Source organism: Salvelinus fontinalis, chromosome 29, assembly GCF_029448725.1.
Source record: "Salvelinus fontinalis isolate EN_2023a chromosome 29, ASM2944872v1, whole genome shotgun sequence".
In the NCBI taxonomy this organism is placed as follows: Eukaryota; Metazoa; Chordata; class Actinopteri; order Salmoniformes; family Salmonidae; genus Salvelinus; species Salvelinus fontinalis.
Window position 1 is genome coordinate 24,673,370 of NC_074693.1, and position 19,684 is coordinate 24,693,053.

At 42.0% G+C, this 19,684-nt stretch overlaps 1 pseudogene; it reads left to right on the forward strand.

Moving 5' to 3' along the window:
* Window positions 1-9,104: 9,104 nt before the first annotated feature.
* LOC129827276 (melanopsin-like) lies at window positions 9,105-17,315 on the forward strand (annotated as a pseudogene).
* Window positions 17,316-19,684: the final 2,369 nt, after the last annotated feature.

Sequence of the window (19,684 nt, forward strand, 5' to 3'; positions counted from 1 at the left end):
AACAAAGCTCTTAAGGAACAATTTCTGCTGCATCCTATGGTAATGAGATTGTGGCTACCCTTGTGAAACACATGATAATAGATATGGGCTTGGTATGTACTGGTGCCGTCGCCCACACCCACCCTTTTCCTAATCAGACTGGCAAGCATGTTGAGGTCCACCCCTCACAACGACCCCCATTGAAAGCTGCAGATGGAGGAACAACTACTGTATCTCCACATGCTTGTGGATTATGGATGGCTCTGCACTCATTTTAGCACCTTCCCATCACTTCGTGACATTAGCTGATGTAAGAAGGGCTTTATAAATACATTTGATTTCTATCTGTCTCTAACATTTAACTGAGAAGACTTTTTCCACCACTGGAAACTATCACCATGACTTGCATTTACTGACATGACAGAACCGAAAATAACTCAACCCCTCTCTGATTCTGATCTGTGCCTTCATAGCTCCTCCTCAATCAGCCTTCACCTTTTAACCTCTGACTGTAACGGCTCAGAAACACGATTTTAATGAGGCAGAAAAAGGTCACAGGTAGGAAAAATTAAGGCCAGAAGTTTTAAAAAAAAGTGACAAAACCTCTATGGGTTATGTGGTGAGGTCACCTTTTTTTGACCTCGGAGTATGAGCTCTGAGTCTAACCTTTCCTCTGCCACGTTGCAGCCATTTTGCTGAGTGTTTGCAGTGGTGGAAAAAGTACCCAATTGTCATAGTAGTAAAGAAGTAAAGTAAAGTAAAGATACCTTAATAGAAAATGATTCAAGTAAAAGTGAAAGTCACCCAGTAAAATACTACTTGAGTATTTGGTTTTAAATATACTTAAGTATCAAAAGTAAATGGAATTGCTAAAAGTATAAATCATTTCTCAGCCTCCAGTATTTATGCTGCAGTAGTTTATGTGTCGGGGTCTAGGGTCAGTCTGTTATATCTGGAGTACTTCTCCTGTCTTATCCGGTGTCCTGTGTGAATTTAAGTATGCTCTCTCTAATTCTCTCTCTCTCTCAGAGAACCTGAGCCCTAGGACCATGCCTCAGGACTACTGCTGCTCCAGTTTCAACTGTTCTGCCTGCGGCTATGGAACCCTGACCTGTTCACCGGACGTGCTACCTGTCCCAGACCTGTTGTTTTCAACTCTCTAGAGACAGCAGGAGCGGTAGAGATACTCTCAATGATCGGCTATGAAAAGCCAACTGACATTTACTCCTGAGGTTCTGACTTGTTGCACCCTCGACAACTACTGTGATTATTATTATTTGATCATGCTGGTCATTTATGAACATTTGAACATCTTGGCCATGTTCTGTTATAATCTCCACCCGGCACAGCCAGAAGAGGACTGGCCACCCCTCATTGCCTGGTTCCTCTCTAGGTTTCTTCCTAGGTTTTGGCCTTTCTAGGGAGTTTTTCCTAGCCACCGTGCTTCTACACCTGCATTGCTTGCTGTTTGGGGTTTTAGGCTGGGTTTCTGTACAGCACTTTGAGATATCAGCTGATGTAAGAAGGGCTATATAAATAAATGTGATTTGATTTGATTTCAAATTCCTTATATTAAGCAAACCAAGCGGCACACTAATGTTTTTATTTTATGGATTGCCAGGGGCACACTCCAACACTCAGACATCATTACAAATAAAGCATTTGTGTATAATAAGTCCGCCAGATCAGAGTCAATAGGGATGACCAGGGATGTTCTCTTGATAATGTGTGAATTGGACCATTTTCTTTTCCAAAGGTAACAAGTACTTTCGGGTGTCAGGGAATGTAGTGAAGTAAAAGTTGGCAAAAAACATGAATAGTAAAGTACAGATACAAAACAAACTACTTAAGTACTTTACACCACTATCAGTTTCAGCCAACTCCTTTTGATCAACCACATTGTCAATCTATTCTAATTTCCTTCCCAATCCATTGTCAAACTACATACAGTATGTAGCCGTATTAGTCAGTGTCAATAAAGGGAATAGTTTGGAAAAGCAATATTGATCATCATGACAGTCTTAGGAGGGGGATTCAGTTGGATAGGTGTGATGTACAGACCAGATCATCTCCTATGACACTAATATAGACCAGTCTACAGGGAGGTGACAGGTGTAAGAGGACTCTCAGAGTCCAAACAGCCAAGCATGGGGTCACATCTGTGAAGGGCAGAAGAGAGCAGTGGAGAGAGAATAAAGAGTATCATTCCTGAATACACATTTTCTCCAAAACCACAGGTTTCAGCAGCTTGAGCTGTGGCTAAAGGGGTAGATGTCAATCAACAGTGTGTTTTCAATGTGTTATTCTAAGTCACGAAGACCACTCACTCGTAGGCTTTTAGATACTCAGGAAGTCAGTGACCAGGAGTAATAAACAAGCAGGGATTCATTATGAGACGTAGATAGGAAATGTTTCTTCGTAATATAATAAAACACCACTTCAAAGGCGATGCGCTGCTATTTATAATACTGGTTTTTTTTTTTTACTCCATGAAACCGAAGCGCACAAGTCACCCACCTACCCAAGCATTCTATCCCACCCATTATCCCTTGTGTCAGTCATCGTAGGTGTGATCTAAGCACCACAGGAGGGGCCGGCGTGGCGAGCAGCCCTTCACACGTAAGTGGAGCTGATTGAAGACGGAGTAGAGGATGATTAGAGACATAACGGCAGCGAGAGGCTGCGAGGGGACACGATCGACCGCCCGGCTACACCATTGACCAGCACGTCGCCGAGGTTTACAGTGATCTCCTCAGATGATGACCGGCTGACAGAAGGCACTGACATCACTCACACAGGTCACTACTCCATGGAGTCACAAAATTTAGAAAGGCAGACATCTCTCCCTGATTTCGTTAGATTCTGTGGGGGGGGGGGGGGGGGGGGCACAGCAGGTAGATTGAGAGAGGCTGGTGAGAGGAGAGAACTGCTACAGTGTCCACAAAAATGTTGATGATAAGACAAAGGTAGTTGGGGTGGTCATTAATAAAACAGACACATTGAGGATGGTTTGCACTGCAGGAGGTAATGTCTGATGGATAGACTTTGCTGGGAAGAACAGAATACATTGAGCAAGTTGCTGACACACTTACCGGCCATTTTCTAGTAACAGGAACTTAACATGGGTGCATTGTTGCCATGTTGCTGCTGCTGAAACAGTTGGAAAGAATGGTAAAGTTGTCTATCAGGAATTTAATGAATGCCACTGGAATAATGTTTTCTAGCAACGTAGTGTGGGTGATGGCCTATTAAGCCTAGATTTTTATCACAGGCACAATGAGTTTCCTTTAAAAAAAAAAGTAAAACAATATAACTACTGTAGCATGAATTATTAAGTGATTTTGACAAATTAATCTCATTATGGATGTGGTAGTGTCACGTTCCTGACCTGTTTTCTGTTATTTTTGTATGTGTTTAGTTGGTCAGGGTGTGAGTTGGGGTGGGCATTCTATGTTTTGTGTTTCTATGTTTAGATCATTGGAAATTAGCCTTATATGGTTCTCAATCAGAGACAGGTGTTTGACGTTTCCTCTGATTGAGAATCATATATAGGTAGGCTGTTCACACTGTTTGTTTGTGGGTGGTTGTCTCCTGTGTCTGTGCACCACACGGGACTGTTTCGTTTGTTCGTTTGTGTCGTCTGTACCTGTTCATGCGTTCTTCGTGTATATGTAAGTTCGTTCTGTTCAGGTCTGTTTGACTTCGTTTATTATTTTGTAAATTCTCAAGTGTGTTTAGTTTTCGTATTGTTTAATAAATATCATGTCGTATCACAATGCTGCGCTTTGGTCCAATCCCTACTCTTCCTCTTCGGACGAAGAGGAGGAGGACAACCGTTACAGGTAGTGTGTTGGTTGCATGTACTTTGATCATAGAATACATAGGATAAGTAATTTAATATAATAATACATTTTATTTTAAGCGCTTTTCACGACACCCAAAGTCACTTAAATCCGTTTTACCTAATTTCTACCAGTATGTCACGTGCAACCACTGGAAAAACAAAAAAACAAACTCTAGACCACCTTTACTCCACACACAGAGATGCGTACAAACCTCTCCCTCGCCCTCCATTTGGCAAATCTGACCATAATTCTATCCTCTTGATTCTTGCTTACAAGCAAAAACTAAAGCAGGCAGTACCAGTGACTCGCTCAATACAGAAGTGGTCAGATAACGTGGATGCTACGCTATAGGACTGTTTTGCTAGCACAGACTGTAATATGTTCCAGGATTCATCCAATGGACCACCATAGTCCCTGTGCCCAAGAAAGCGAAGGTAACCGGCCTAAATGATTACCGCCCCGTGGCACTCACGTCGGTAGCCATGAAGTGCTTTAAAAGGCTGGTCATGGCTCACATCAACACCATCATGCCAGAAACCCTAGACCGACTCCAATTCACATACCGCCCCAACAGATCCACAGACGAGGCAATCTCTATTGCACTACACAATGCCCTTTCCCACCTGAACAAAAGGAACACCTATGTGAGAATGCTGTTTATTGACTACAGCTTAGCGTTCAACATCATAGTGCCAACAAAGCTCATCACTAAGCTAAGGACCCTGGGACTAAACACCTCCCTCTGCAACTAGATCCTGGACATCCTGACGGGCCTCCCCCAGGTGGTGAGGGTAGGCAACAACACATCTGCCACGCTGATCCGCAACACTGCGGCCCCTCAGGGGTACGTGCTTAGTCCCCTCCTCCTGTACTCCCTGTACTCCCTGTTCACCCATGACTGTGTGGCCAAGCACGACTCCAACACCATCATTAAGTTTGCTGACGACACAACAGTGGTAGGCCTGATCACCGAAAACGATGAGACAGCCTATAGGGAGGTGGTCAGAGACCTGGCGGTGTGGTGCCATGACAACAAGCGCTCTCTCAATATGAGCAAGACAAAGGAGCTGATCGTGGACAATATGAAAAGGACATCGACGGGACTGAAGTGGAGCGGGTCAAGAATTTCAAGTTCCTTGGTGTCCACATCACCATCAAACTATCATGGTCCAAACACACCAAAACAGTTGTGAAGAGTGCACGACAACACCTTTTCCCTCAGGAATGGCATGTGTCCACAGATCCTCAAAAAGATATACAGCTGCACCATCGAGAGCATCCTGACCGGTTGCATCACCGCCTGGTATGGCAACTGCTCGGCATCTAACCATAAGGCGCTACAGAGGGTAGTATGTACGGTTCAGTTCATCACGGGGGTAAAGCTTCCTGACATCCAGCATCTACACTACCGGTCAAAAGTTTTAGAACACCTACTCATTCAAGGGTTTTTGTTTATTTTTACTATTTTCTACATTGTAGAATAATATTGAAGACATTAAAACTATGAAATAACACATATGGAATCATGTAGTCACCCAAAAAATGTTGAACAAATCTAAATATATTTGAGATTTGAGATTTTTCAAATTGCCACCCTTTGCCTTGATGACAGCTTTGCACACTCTTGGCATTCTCTCAACCAGCTTCATGAGGTATTTGTATTAATTAAGGATCCCCATTAGCTGCTGCTGAAGCAGCAGCTACTCTTCCTGGAGTCCAGCAAAATTAAGGAAGTTCATACAATTTTAAAAACATTACATTCACAGATTTCACAACATAATGTGTGCCCTCAGGCCCCTACTCCACCACTACCACATATCTACAGTACTAAATCCATGTGTATGCATAGTGTGTAGTCACCTGGAATGAATTTCAATTAACAGCTGTGCCTCGTTAAAAGTTAATTTGTGGAATTTCTTTCCTTCGTAATGTGTTTGAGCCAATCAGTTGTGTTGTGACAAGGTAGGGGTGGTGTACAGAAGACAGCCCTATATGGTAAAACACCAAGTCCATATTATGGTAAGAACAGCTCAAATATGCAAAGAGAAATGACAGTCTATCATTACTTTAAGACATGAAGGTCAGTCAATACGGAACATTAAAACTTTGAAAGTTTCTTCAAGTGCAGTCGCAAAAACAATCAAGCGCTATAATGAAACTGGCTCTCATGAGGACCGCCACAGGAATGGAAGACCCAGAGTTACCTCTGCAGAGAAGAATTCATTGGAGTTACAAGCCTCAGAAATTGCACCCCAAATCAATGTTTCACAGAGTTCAAGTAACAGACACATCTCAGCATCAACTGTTCAGAGGAGACTGTGAATCGGGCTTTCAATGGTCAAATTGCTACAAAGAAGCCACTACTAAAGGACACCAACAAGAAGAAGACTTGCTTGAGCCAAGAAACATGAGCAATGGACATTAGACCGGTGGAAATTTGTCCTCTCCAAATTGGAGATTTTTGGTTCCAACCGCCATGTCTTAGTGAGACGCGATGTGGGTGAACGGATGATCTCTGCATGTGTATTTCCCACTGTAAAGCATGGAGGAGGAGGAGTTATGGTGTGGGGGGTGCTTTGCTGGTGACACTGTCTGATTTGTTTTTCAACAGGACCATGACCCAACACACCTCCAGGCTGTGTAAGGTTTATTTTACCAAGAAGGAGAGTGATGGTGTGCTGCATCAGATGACCTGGCCTCCACCAAATTGAGATGGTTTGGGATGTGTTGGACCGCAGAGTGAAGGAAAAGCACCCAACAAGTGCTCAACATATGTGGGAACTTCAAGACTGTTGGAAAAGCATTCCAGGTGAAGCTGGTTGAGAGAATGCCAAGAATGTGCAAAGCTGTCATCAAGGCTATGCATGGCTATTTGAAGAATCTCAAATATAAAATATATTTTGATTCGTTCAAAACTTTTTTGGTTACTACATGATTCCATGTGTTATTTCATAGTTTTGATGTCTTCACTGTTATTCTACAATAGAAAATAGTAGAAATAAACAAAAACCCTTGAATGAGTAGGTGTTCTAAAACTTTTGACCGGTAGTGTATATAACTAGGTGGTGTCAGAGGAAAGACCCAAAAATGGTCAAAGACTCCAGTCACCCAAGTCATAGACTGTTCTCTCTGCTACCGGGCACCAAGTCTAGGACTTAAAGGCACCTTAACAGCTTCTATCCCTAAGCCATAAGACTGCTGAACAACTAAACTAATCAAATGGCCACCCGGACTATTTACATCGACCCCCCCCCCCCCCCCCCCCCCCCCACCCACGCAGACAAGAAAATCAGCGGGGTAAAAAGCTATAAAAAAAAAAAATATCACATATTAAATAAGTATACTAAACATAAGAGAGTAACCGCGGAGAATACTAAAACATAAGAGAGTAACCGCGGAGAATACTAAACATAAGAGACTAACCATGGAGAATACTAAAACATACGAGATTAACCATGGAGAATACTAAAAAATAACGACAGACTGACCATGGAGAATACTAAACATAAGAGACTAACCATGGAGAATATTAAAACATAACGACAGACTGACCATGGAGAATACTAAACATAAGAGACTAACCATGGAGAATACTAAACATAACGAAAGACTGACCATGGAGAATACTAAACATAAGAGACTAACCATGGAGAATACTAAACATAACGAAAGACTGACCATGGAGAATACTAAACATAACGACAGACTAACCATGGAGAATACTAAACATAATGACAGACTGACCATGGAGAATACTAAAACATAACGACAGACTGACCATGGAGAATACTAAACATAATGACAGACTGACCATGGAGAATACTAAACATAAGAGACTAACCATGGAGAATACTAAACATGAGGACAGACTGACCATGGAGAATACTAAACATGATGACAGACTGACCATGGAGAATACTACACATAATGACAGACTGACCATGGAGAATACTAAACATAAGAGACTAACCATGGAGAATACTAAACATAATGACAGACTGACCATGGAGAATACTAAACATGAGGACAGACTGACCATGGAGAATACTAAACATGAGGACAGACTGACCATGGAGAATACTAAACATGAGGACAGACTGACCATGGAGAATACTAAACATGAGGACAGACTGACCATGGAGAATACTAAACATGAGGACAGACTAACCATGTAAGTAACTTGACAGAGGATAAAAGCTAAGAAGTCTGACAAGTGTTTTGGCAGGGAGCCCATAGAGAATGGCATTGCAGTAGTCCAGGCGTCATAAAACAAAGGCGTAAAACAAAGGCTGAAAAAGTCTACTCATCCTAATAGTCTTTATGACATCTTTGAGATTCTTTTCTATATGAAAAATAATTGATTCAAAGTCTATAAATGGCTATGCTGTGCTATGCTTGTATTTCTCCAAACAAAAACAGACTAGAGTGATGAAACTCACTCTATACATAACAATTTAGGTTCTCTCCCTGCGTGAACATTTTCAGCCAAATCCCTCTCTATTTGTACGTTTTATGGGCAAATGTTTGTTTTTTAGGGGTGAAAGTCGGTTTTTCCACCAGCTGTATTTTTCTTAAACTGCCCTGAGCATTAATGTCAAATAATTTTCATCACTACATGTTGGCTAAACATTGACATGTTTTGAGGAACCGAAGGGCCATTCGCAAATAGGGTTGTCACAGTTGGTTATGTACATAAAAATACTTATATTTCTTACAAAATAATTACATATGTATATAATAATTCATAAACATTAATGTTTTTGAAGTTAAGTGAGTTCATCTGGTTCATTTTTAGGCTTTACATTTGACCCCAGCTTTTACAATTGCCCCTGTCAGGGGGCAAATATAACATCCAGACTTTTCAGATGAAAATCAATATCTCATTGGTCTACCTCTAAGTTATAATTTTTTAAAAACTTTTTACAGGCAGCCCAATTCAGATCCACTAATTGGTCTTTTGACCAATCACATCATATTTTCACATCAGATTGGTCAAAAGACCAATTAGTGAATAAAAGATAAGAATTGGGTTGCCTGTGTGAACGCAGAATATGCACAGAGACATGGTCCACTGGATAAGTAACCTTACCTGGTTGACTTCTAAGGGGGTGCGAAGACACTCACTATCTTGCCCTGAGGTCACCCAGTTTGGAGCGAGATACTAACTGGGCGTACTGTATGTCTTTTTTTGTCACCAACACTGTTGGCGAGCATGTACGCGAGTTTGAATGCGTGAGACAGCTTCGACCCCAATTGTTCCTAGTTTAGCCCGCGTGCGCTATGGTTGTTCGCATACCAGTTCTGAATTTCAGCACCACTAACAGAGGGGCTTCCAACCTAAGCACCAATGTCAGTGATGGGAACACCTTGGTGCCCCAGGACTCCTTCGGCCTGAGCAGGACTGGCCACACGGTGGTGGCAGTATGTCTTGGGCTCATTTTGGAGTTGGGATTCCTCAACCTTCTTGTCCTCCTTATCTTCGCTTTGGACGCCCACCAACCCCATTCTGTTGAGCATCAGAGTGAGCGACATCCTCGTGTGTGTTTTCGGAACTCCGTTCAGTTTCGCGGCAAGTATCCAAGGAAGATGGCTCATTGGACACCATGGTTGCAAGTGGTACGGTTTCGCCAATTCGTTTTTCAATGAGTTTTCTAATATTTCAACATGCGACAAAAGCCATGTAGCCTAGACTACACTACAGGCTGTCCTCAATGTCCTCATGTATTTGTTGCAGGGACTAGATTTTAACTAATAACGTTTTTTTTATAACCTAGAGCTAGGCTACTTTACTGTCAAAAGGTAATACAAATCCTTCATCAGGTTTTCCCAAACTCGGTCCTGGGGCCCCCCCTGGGTGCACATGTTGGTTGTTGCCATAGCACTACACAGCTGATTCAAATAACCAACTCATCATCAAGCTTTGATTATTTGAATCAGGTGTATACTTCTAGGGTGAAAACCATGACCGAGTTTGGGAAACCCTGCTTCAGATCATTAGGCCAACAGTTGGATAAATTCTGACTTGTGCTCAGACTTTTCATAATCAATTTATGATGGTATATATGTATATAACCTTATGGTTGGGCCTCGCTGCACATCTTAATTCCAGGCACACTGCTGGTTGTGAAAGGCTCTCTCATTGTCTCAACTCTCACAGCGATGTATCATGCCACAACTGTGCCTCACTATATAGTGCACACTTTACTAATGCATCCGAATGTGTTACTCCATTGCATGACCCAATCCCCAGGAGTCACAAATGACCTTTTATCCATTTCCTGACTAGATCAGCCTGCACCTCCAGGATAGAACCTCCTCAGTACTTGCTACCACTGTGGGTCTGGGATAGATTAAAGAATGTACCAGGAAATAAACATTGAGCCCTTTTGTCGAACCCTTTGGAAATACCAGGATTTCTGCATAAATTTGAACTGATCTTCATCTAGGTCACAATAGACAAACAGAGTCTGCTTAAACTAATAACACACAGACAATTATATGTTCATGTCTTTATTGAACACACCGTGTAAACATTCACAGTGCAGGTTGGAAAAAGTATGTGAACCCTTGGATTTAATAACAGGTTGACCCTCCTTTGGCAGCAATAACCTCAAACAAACGTTTTCTGTAGTTGCGGATCAGACCTGCACAACGATCAGGAGGAATTTTGGACCATTCCTCTTAACAAAACTTACAGTTCAGCAATATTCTTGGGATGTCTGGTGTGAACTGCTCTCTTGAGTTGAGGTCAGGACTCTGACTGGGCCACTCCAGAAGGCGTATCTTCTTCTGAAGCCATTCTGTTGATTTACTACTTTGTTTTGGATTGTTGGGTGACACAACAGGACCACTTCTGTTGAGCTTCAATTGGTGGACAGATAGCCTGACATTTTCCTGCAAAATGCCTTGATAAACTTAAATTCATTTTTTCCGTCTATGATAGCAAGCTGTCCAGGCCCTGAGGCAGCAAAGCAGCCCCAAACCATGATGCTCCCTCCACCATACTTCACAGTTGGGATGAGGTGTTGGTGTGCTGTCACTTTTTGTCATGAGAATTATGTTCTCAATGTTCATAAACCCAATTCAATTAACTACTCAGCCTGAAACCCAGAATTTGTAGGAAACTGGTTGAAATGAATCAGACGGAGGCCCAGCTACAATAGTCATAAAGTTTATTTACGAGTGCGCGCTGCTCTATGGTACAAAACAATTCATTTTATACTGGCTTGTCATGAACACACATTCACACTCACTAACACACACACACACACATTCACACTAACACAACCATACGCACACACATTCTCACCAACCTTAGCACACAATGTCCTGCTACCAGCCGACAAGATTAGGGGATTCCGTGAGACTTACTCCCCCTCCTCCCTCAAGAAAGGAAGACTGGGAAGTACTCTCAGTGGCCCCAGCCACTGAATCTTGCTCAGACAGTCTGTTTGTTATTCAAATAAGGTTTATAGACATATTGTCCAGACTATGGCCATACATAATTCTAATCAATTTCATACTCATACGATTATACGGCTTCAGGGTTCAGAGTGGATTATTCTAGTCATTCATATAAATTCCATCAACACTTTTATTTTCTTCTCCACACATAGTGTTGTGTGTTCCTTCCAAACAACTCATCTGTAGTTTCATCTGTCCACATAATATTTTTCCAGTATCGCTGTGGAACATCCTCGTGCACTTTTGCAAACTTCAGACGTGCAGCAATGTTTCTTTTGGACAGCAGGGGCTTCTTCCGTGGTGTCCTCCATGAACACCATTCTTGTTTAGTGTTTTACGTATCGTAGACTCGTCAACAGAGATGTTAGCATGTTCCAGAGATTTCTGTAAGTCTAGCTGACTCTCTAGGATTCTTCTTAACCTCATTGAGCATTCTGCGCTGTGCTCTTGCTGTCGTCTTTGCAGGACGGCCACTCCTAGGGAGAGTAGCAACAATGTTGAACTTTCTCCATTTATAGACAATTTGTCTTACCGTGGACTGATGAACATCAAGGCTTTTAGAGATACTTTTGTAACCCTTTCCAGCTTTATGCAAGTCAACAATTCTTAGGTTTTCTGAGATCTCTTTTGTTCGAGGCATGGTTCACATCAAACAATGCTTCTTGTGAATAGCAAACTCAACTGTATTATTTTTGTTTTAAATGGGGCAGCTCTAACCAACATCTCCAATCTCGTCTCATTGATTGGACTCCAGGTTAGCTGACTCCAATTAGCTTTAGCTTTTGGAGACGTCATTAGCCTAAGGGTTCACATACTTTTTTACAACCTACACTGTGAATGTTTAAATTATGTATTCAATATAGACGAGAAATACAGTTTGTGCTATTAGTTTAAGCACGCTATGTTTGTCTTGTTGTGACTTAGATGAAGATCAAATGTTATGACCAATTTATGTAGAAATCCAGGTAGTTCCAAAGGGTTCACATTTTTTCTTGCCACTACATGGTTGAACATTGTGTTTATAACACCGGTTATGGGCTACAAGGCTCAGTCTAATTGAGCATCTAAGAGGTGTCTGGTGACAGACAGGGAGGAAACGTTTTACAGGAACTGACATTGTTATTACTCCTGATTGGCTGGTATATCCCTAGTCGGCCATGCTCATTAGCTACATTAGGACACTACACAATGTTAAATCAACTCTGGGGAGGTCTCATGCCAGGACTGGGCTACTTTTAACCCCAAGACATGATGTAGAAGAACCTTCTGTTCTGAGAAGTGAAATTGACACAGTTGATCATTTAGCTCTTTCACACATTACATAAGATCCACTGTCTTTGAACCCCTAACATGCATGACTAGCAGCACAGCATTACAAGTGGGTGCTACACATTGATAATAGCAACAATAATACAATTCCAACTCTTCTCTCCCTCCTGTTCCCAGGTGGCAGCTTAGACAGCCTCTCAGCTTAGAGCAGAGAGGGGCTGGGTGGAGTGACACCGCTAATGTCCCCACAAGGACTACTGACAGTGACACCCTGGCTCCTGTCATTGTGAGGACACACTCCCAGTAATTACTCTGTGCCTCTCAACACCCTCTGCAATCCTGCCTCCCAGATGCTACCAATGACACAACCTGCAGTTGGCCCAGAGGCGAGAGCAGCACATCCTGATCATGGTGTTGTCCATGGTGTCGTGCTACCTGTTATGCTGATGCCCTACGGCGTCATGGCCCTAGTGGCCACCTTCGGCCGGTCAGGCCTGGTCACCCCTGTGGCCAGCGTGGTGCCCACCATCTTGGCTAAGAGCAGCACCGTCATCAACCCTGTCATCTACGTGCTGTTCAACAACCAGGTGAGAGGGGGCACTAGAGGGCAGACCAGAGGGACAATGGTGTTCAACTGTCGTGTAGCCTTTACAGCAGTGGGGTGCAGCTTAGACAGCCTTCTATTGCATCCTGGCATGTGAGCCCAGAAAAACAAGCACAGACAGCCTTTCAGAGTCCATACTGTGGATATCATTGAGGTTTCATTTTATGTGGTTTGTCCTACCATGCTGACATGATGTTTTTGCTAAATACTCTAGTTCAGTTTCAGTGTTGTACTGAACCCGGGTTCAGGTTCATAGACATGACTTTAGCTTGACCAGCTAATCAGGTCTCTTATGAGAGCTCGGGTTGATCAATGGGGGTTAACCTGTCTAGGATGAGGGTGCCGCTAGCGGCACTCCCCCCCCACCCCCACTGAAAAACCAGTGCCGCGAAATTCAAAAAAATTTTTTTTTTTAAATATTTAACTTTCACACATTAAAGTCCAATACAGCTAATGAAAGACACAGATCTTGTGAATCCAGCCAACATGTCCGATTTTTAAAATGTTTTACAGGGAAGACACAATATGTAAAGATGTACATCTATTACCTAAAAACACATTAGCATAATCCACCATCTTTTATTTGTCCACCAACACCAGTAGCTATCACCAATTCGGCTAAACTAAGATATTTATAGCCCCTAACCAAGAAAAAAACTCATCAGATGACAGTCTGATAACATATTTATGGTATGGGATAGGTTTTGTTAGAAAAAAGTGCATATTTCAGGTAGATGGCATAGGTTACAATTGCACCCACCGTCACAAATGGACTAGAATAACTACATAGAGCAACGTGTTTACCTACTTACTAATCATCAAACATTTCGTAAAAATACACAGCATACACTAATCGAAAGACACAGATCCTGTGAATACAGACAATATTTCAGATTTTCTAAGTGTCTTACAGCGAAAACACAATAAATCGTTATATTAGCATAGCACATAGCACATAGCAGCCCAGCATTGATTCTAGCCAAAGTGAGCGATAACGTCAACATCGCCAAAATATATTAATTTTTTCACTAACCTTCTCAGAATTCTTCAGATGACACTCCTGTAACATCATATTACACAATCCATATAGAGTTTGATCGAAAATGTTTATATTTAGCCACCAAAATCATGGTTAGACAATGTGAAATGTAGCCCAGCTGGTGAGAAAATGTCCGTGCGCCATATTAGACAGTGATCTACTCTTATACATAAATACTCATAAACGTGACTAAAAAATATAGGGTGGACAGGGATTGATAGACAATTTAATTCTTAATACAATCGCGGAATTACATTTTTTAAATTATCCTTACTTTTCAATACAGTTTGCGCCAAGCGAAGCTACGTCAAAAAACATGGCGTCCTAAGCCACTAACATTTTTCGACAGAAACACGATTTATCATAATAAAAATGTCCTACTTTGAGCTGTTCTTCCATCAGTATCTTGGGCAAAGGATCCTTTCTTGGGTCTAATCGTCTTTTGGTGGAAAGCTGTCCTCTTGCCATGTGGAAATGCCAACTGCGTTCGGGATGAACTGGAAGCGTGCCCAGCAATTCACAGCGTTTCAGAAATAAATGTCCCAAAATCGCACTAAACGGATATAAATTGCTATAAAACGCTTTAAATGAACTACCTGATGATGTTTTTAACTCCCATAACGAGTAGAAACATGACCAGAGTAATATTACTCCCTCCACTAATGCTTGGAACAAGTGCGGGTCGATGTCCTCCAGGCGCATTACGCAGCAAGAAAAGAGTTCCTAGCTACAGGGTTTTTTAATTTGTAGTGCCTGTGAACGCGCAATCGACCCCATTCAAATCGTCATCACGTAAAGGCATCCAGGGGAAGACGTAAGCAGTGTCCGTATACTCATAGCAATAACTGTGACCTTTTAACTGACTCCAGATCAGGGGCCAACATTTCTGAAATCTGACTCCATGTCAGGGAAATTGCTGTAGAATGGGTTCTGTTCCACTTAGAGACAAAATTTAAACTCCTATAGAAACTATAGACTGTTTTCTATCCAATAATAATAATAATATGCATATTGTACGATCAAGAATTTTGTGGGAAGCCGTTTCAAAAATTACACGATTAGCATAAATAGTGACAACAGCGCCCCCATCCTCAACAGGTTTTTTAAAGTACTTGTCAGTGAAGAGCAGAGAGGGGCTGGGTGGAGTGACACTGCTAATGTCCCCACAAGGACTACTGACAGTGACACCCTGCCTCCTGTCATTGTGAGGACACACTCCCAGTAATTACTCTGCCTCTCAACACCCTCTGCAATCCTGCCTCCCAGATGCTACCAATGACACTTAAGAACGGACTGGCTGACATCTGTCGTCTCTGGCTTCACTTGAGCCAAGAAGAGGAGTCGAGTATCAACACAGACTGGATTAAAAATAACTCCTGTTAATAGAGTACACATACTAAACTAAAAGTTCAGTGTGTTCTATTTTCATGGATCAGTTGTCAAATGCTATTGCTTCAGTGTGTGTGAAAGAGATTGATACTCAAAGTGGTGTGTGTGTTTGTCAGTTTCACAGATGTTTCGTGGCCTTTGTGAGGAGGGGAGCCCCAGTCTGTGTACGGCTTCAACACCCAGCAGAGAGGAGAACACTCCCCCGGGACACCTCTCTCACACCCCTCCCTGGCCCCAAAACAGCACTCGCTCGGCTCTCCACATACACTAGGCTACAGGAACTCCAGCAATTCCCCCCCGTGTGGCCTGTGGAGTGAGTGGCACACCAGGCCTCCCCTCTACAGGGTTGGGGGAACCACTCTCTGAGGTGGATATTTATTTCAGATTCCCATTTGCTACAGAAGAAGCAGCAGCTATTCTTCCTGTGGTCCACACAAAACACTAATGGACAGGAACCGCAACACAAATTCAAACTCAGAACACCATGACCTGCGAAAAGCGGAGAACGACTGCCCCCTCTCATTGAAGCCACCAAGGAAGAAATTGCTTTTAATACACCAGATGTATGTCTTTGAACCGATTTACTTTAAAATCGCACACAGACGATACAAGGATAATGACAGCCTGCAGTAGCCCAGTGTGCCTACAACTTGAGTTACTCAGAGAGGGCAGCACTGAGCTAGCCTGCAACATCACTTCCTGGTATGTTATCCTTTCCCTGAGAATACTTTGTTAGTTACTTTTGATGTTGACTCGTTATACACGATTAAAAAACAATATGAGTGATATTTCACCCGATGTAGAAATGTTAAGCATCCGCTTGGTGCTTCCACTCAATACCAAATATGGTAGTGAGAGGAAGCCCACTGGCTGGCAGTGGGAGAAGATGGAACAAGAGATTTTTGCCGACATACTGTACATTCTCTCATCAATGAAACATTTGATCTCAATAGTTTTCGGTTCCCAAAACTAGAATGTTATGAACAGAGTGGACTAAGTTATGTAGACTTTACCCTTTACAACAAAAAAACATGGCATTGTTTAAGAGTGCCAAGGCGAATTGAGTTATTGCATGTGCACATAGGTTGCGTTCCCTATTGGAAATATGCAGATGCAGACTAGAACGCTAGCTCATGGATCTCGCTAGCTCATGCTTCGCTCTGCCCACTTCCTTGATTGTTCTGCCCTCTGACTTATTTGTTCACATTGGAAACGACAGGCTGTGTTCTCTTGGTTTAGTTCTAAAAATCTTTGCTAATATTCCACATGAGAGCGGTATTGAAGCCATGGAACATTTTTTTTTGTGATCCAAATTAACTACCCTCCAGTTGTAACGTCCTGACCAGAGTTCGTATGTGTTTTGCTTGTTTAGTGTTGGTCAGTACGTGAGCTGGGTGGGAATTCTATGTTGTGTGTCTAGTTTGTCTGTTTCTATGTTGGGTTAAATGTGTTGCCTGATATGGTTCTCAATTAGAGGCAAGTGTTTGACGTTTCCTCTGATTGAGAACCATATTAAGGTAGGCTGTTCTCACTGTTTGTTTGTGGGTGATTGTTCCTGTGTCAGTGTTGGTGCTACACGGGACTGTGACGGTTAGTGTGTTTTGTCAGTTTGTATAGTGTCTTGTTTTGTTTAATTAAATTCATTATGTCTAATTACCACGCTGCACATTGGTCCTCTGATCCTTCTCGCCTCTCCTCGTCCGAGGAGGAGGAAGAGCTAGACTGCCGTTACACCAGTGCATGCATTATAACGTTGGCTGAAATACTGAAATAGTACTCACTATTTAATGTTTCAAAACAACTTCTTTATCCAGACTAAGGGTACTGCTATGGGATCCCCTATCGCTCCTAACTATGCTCATGTGTATGTGGGTTACATGGAGTCAAAAAAAAAGTCAATTATCAATCATCTCACCAACAAAACAATGTGCCTAACGTTATTATTTGGAAATGGTGCATTGATATATTTGTTTTATGGAGGGGTGATGCAAAACAGCTCCAGACGTTCCAAGCTTAACTCTTGTTCTGAGCACCTGAGATTCCCTATGCAATCTGACACACGTCAAATGAGTTTGAGATCGTTGAATGTGGTAAAAGGTTAATGATGAGTAGTGCGGATGAAATGGAGGCAATTGAAAAGCCAGGAATGGTCGGTAGTGGAAAGACATGAGGGGGGGGGAAAGAGAGCAGTGGAGCGTCTAAAGAAAGCATAAAGAGGGCCAACGTAGGAAGCAAGAGTAATGATGTGTTGGAGTGGGAAGTGGTGATGGTGTTTGTGACCAAAGGGTGTAAGTGAGGCCCTATCTGACTAACTAATGGTAGTAAGGCTCAGCAAGAGAAGATTTTGAAAATGGAAACTTAATGGGATGAAGATTAAAAGCCATGTACCTGCTGCGTATGCTAGGTTAAGGGGAGTCATCACTGGGGTCTGTCGTGACTTTACTTTAATTAGATAAGTCATCAGATAATCAACTATGTTTAATTGTTACCCAATTTAAATTAATCATGTAACAATTAACTCATTAGGATTTGGGGAACCATGAGAGCGGTTGTTTTAGCGTTACCATCTCCTGAATTAAACTCAAGGTCTTTACCTATCACATCCATAAAACAGTCAACGTATTAATTATAACCTTGTATCATATCATCATTCTGAACAGTTGTAACCTCCTGAATCTGCAAAAAACCCAGCCTTACTTATGATTCAGTACTACACAAATCGGTTGATTTATTAGCTAACTAACACAGGATAAACATACACTAATACATTAGAAAAAGGTCCCTAGCAGACTGACACAACATATGTCGGCTTGTTACAAAGGAGATAGAAAGACGCTTATCATTGATACATTTTAGGAACTACTCTCACAGTAATCATATACTTTGCACACGAACCGCCGCCCGTTTGGAATAAAATCATGAATGTATTTACGTATAAATTTCTTCGTTCGCCATGTATGCATGTCGGAACCAAACTTTCTTGGATAGGATTTGGTTGGGTCTTTCCGCGGCACGCGGTCTCTTCTACTGTTGCTCTCTTCTGCCATCACCCGGAATCCAGTGACCCGTTGTGTAGTCCTGAACAGAACTAGAGCTCACTCTGCTTCCACTTGATCTGGAAGAGAATTATTTGAAGATAGGCTAGCCAGCTGTGCTGAGAGTAGCATACTACAGTGATTTGAGAATAGTAGAATGGTCCCACTAAAATGAGCTTTTCTAGATACTTTACTTAGGACCGCTAATCAGTGATTGTCCAGGAGGTGAGCTTCTCGCCTCTACCTCGTGTTGATAGTCAGAGTTCAAACCACTTTGGATGTGAGCTGCAGCTACATGCCTCTCTGGTCTAAATATTAATTTCTTTACCAATCCTTTTATACACTCTGGTCGAAAGGGACGGTTCCGTCAGGCTATTTACTGTGCAAAGTTTATAGAAAACAAATTCTCTGGCTCCAAAAATATTTTAACAAATACTTTCATAATTGTTCATATTTCATGCACAATGTAGAGGATGGATATTTTGTACATGTAGTGTTTATACTTTAACTTACAGTATTTCCTTTATAACATGTTTAATTACATCACAAAATAACCCATATGTCATTCTTTAGATCACCTCTGGCCATTCCCCACGTTCTCTGTTAGAAATATTGTCCCAGTATTGGCTTTAGAACGTGTTAGAGTTTCTTCGGGAAACTGTTGGTGTAGACAAAGGAACATTCCTGTGGGGGAGAGAGGATCTTGCTGACATCTATTCATTGCAAACCTGATCTGACCCATTTTGGATCCTCACAGGACAGTCATGACAGATCCCAATATCTATGTCCACAGATGACATTAAAGAAAATGTGAAGGGAGGCAGAGTGATTGAGGCCAAAGGGTTCATCAGTAGGAAAGAGGGTCAAAGAAGTGAAAGCTTATCAGTGATGCTGAGGTAGGAGAAAGTCTTGCTGGGAAAAGTACAGATTGAAACTATGTTAGAATTTGAGACGTTTTAAATGTCAAAGCATGGGACATGTACTGTAGTTGCTCAGTGTAAAGAAAAGATGTGGGAACATGATTATGGTGAATGTAGATGCAATGTGAAGGTTAAGTGCT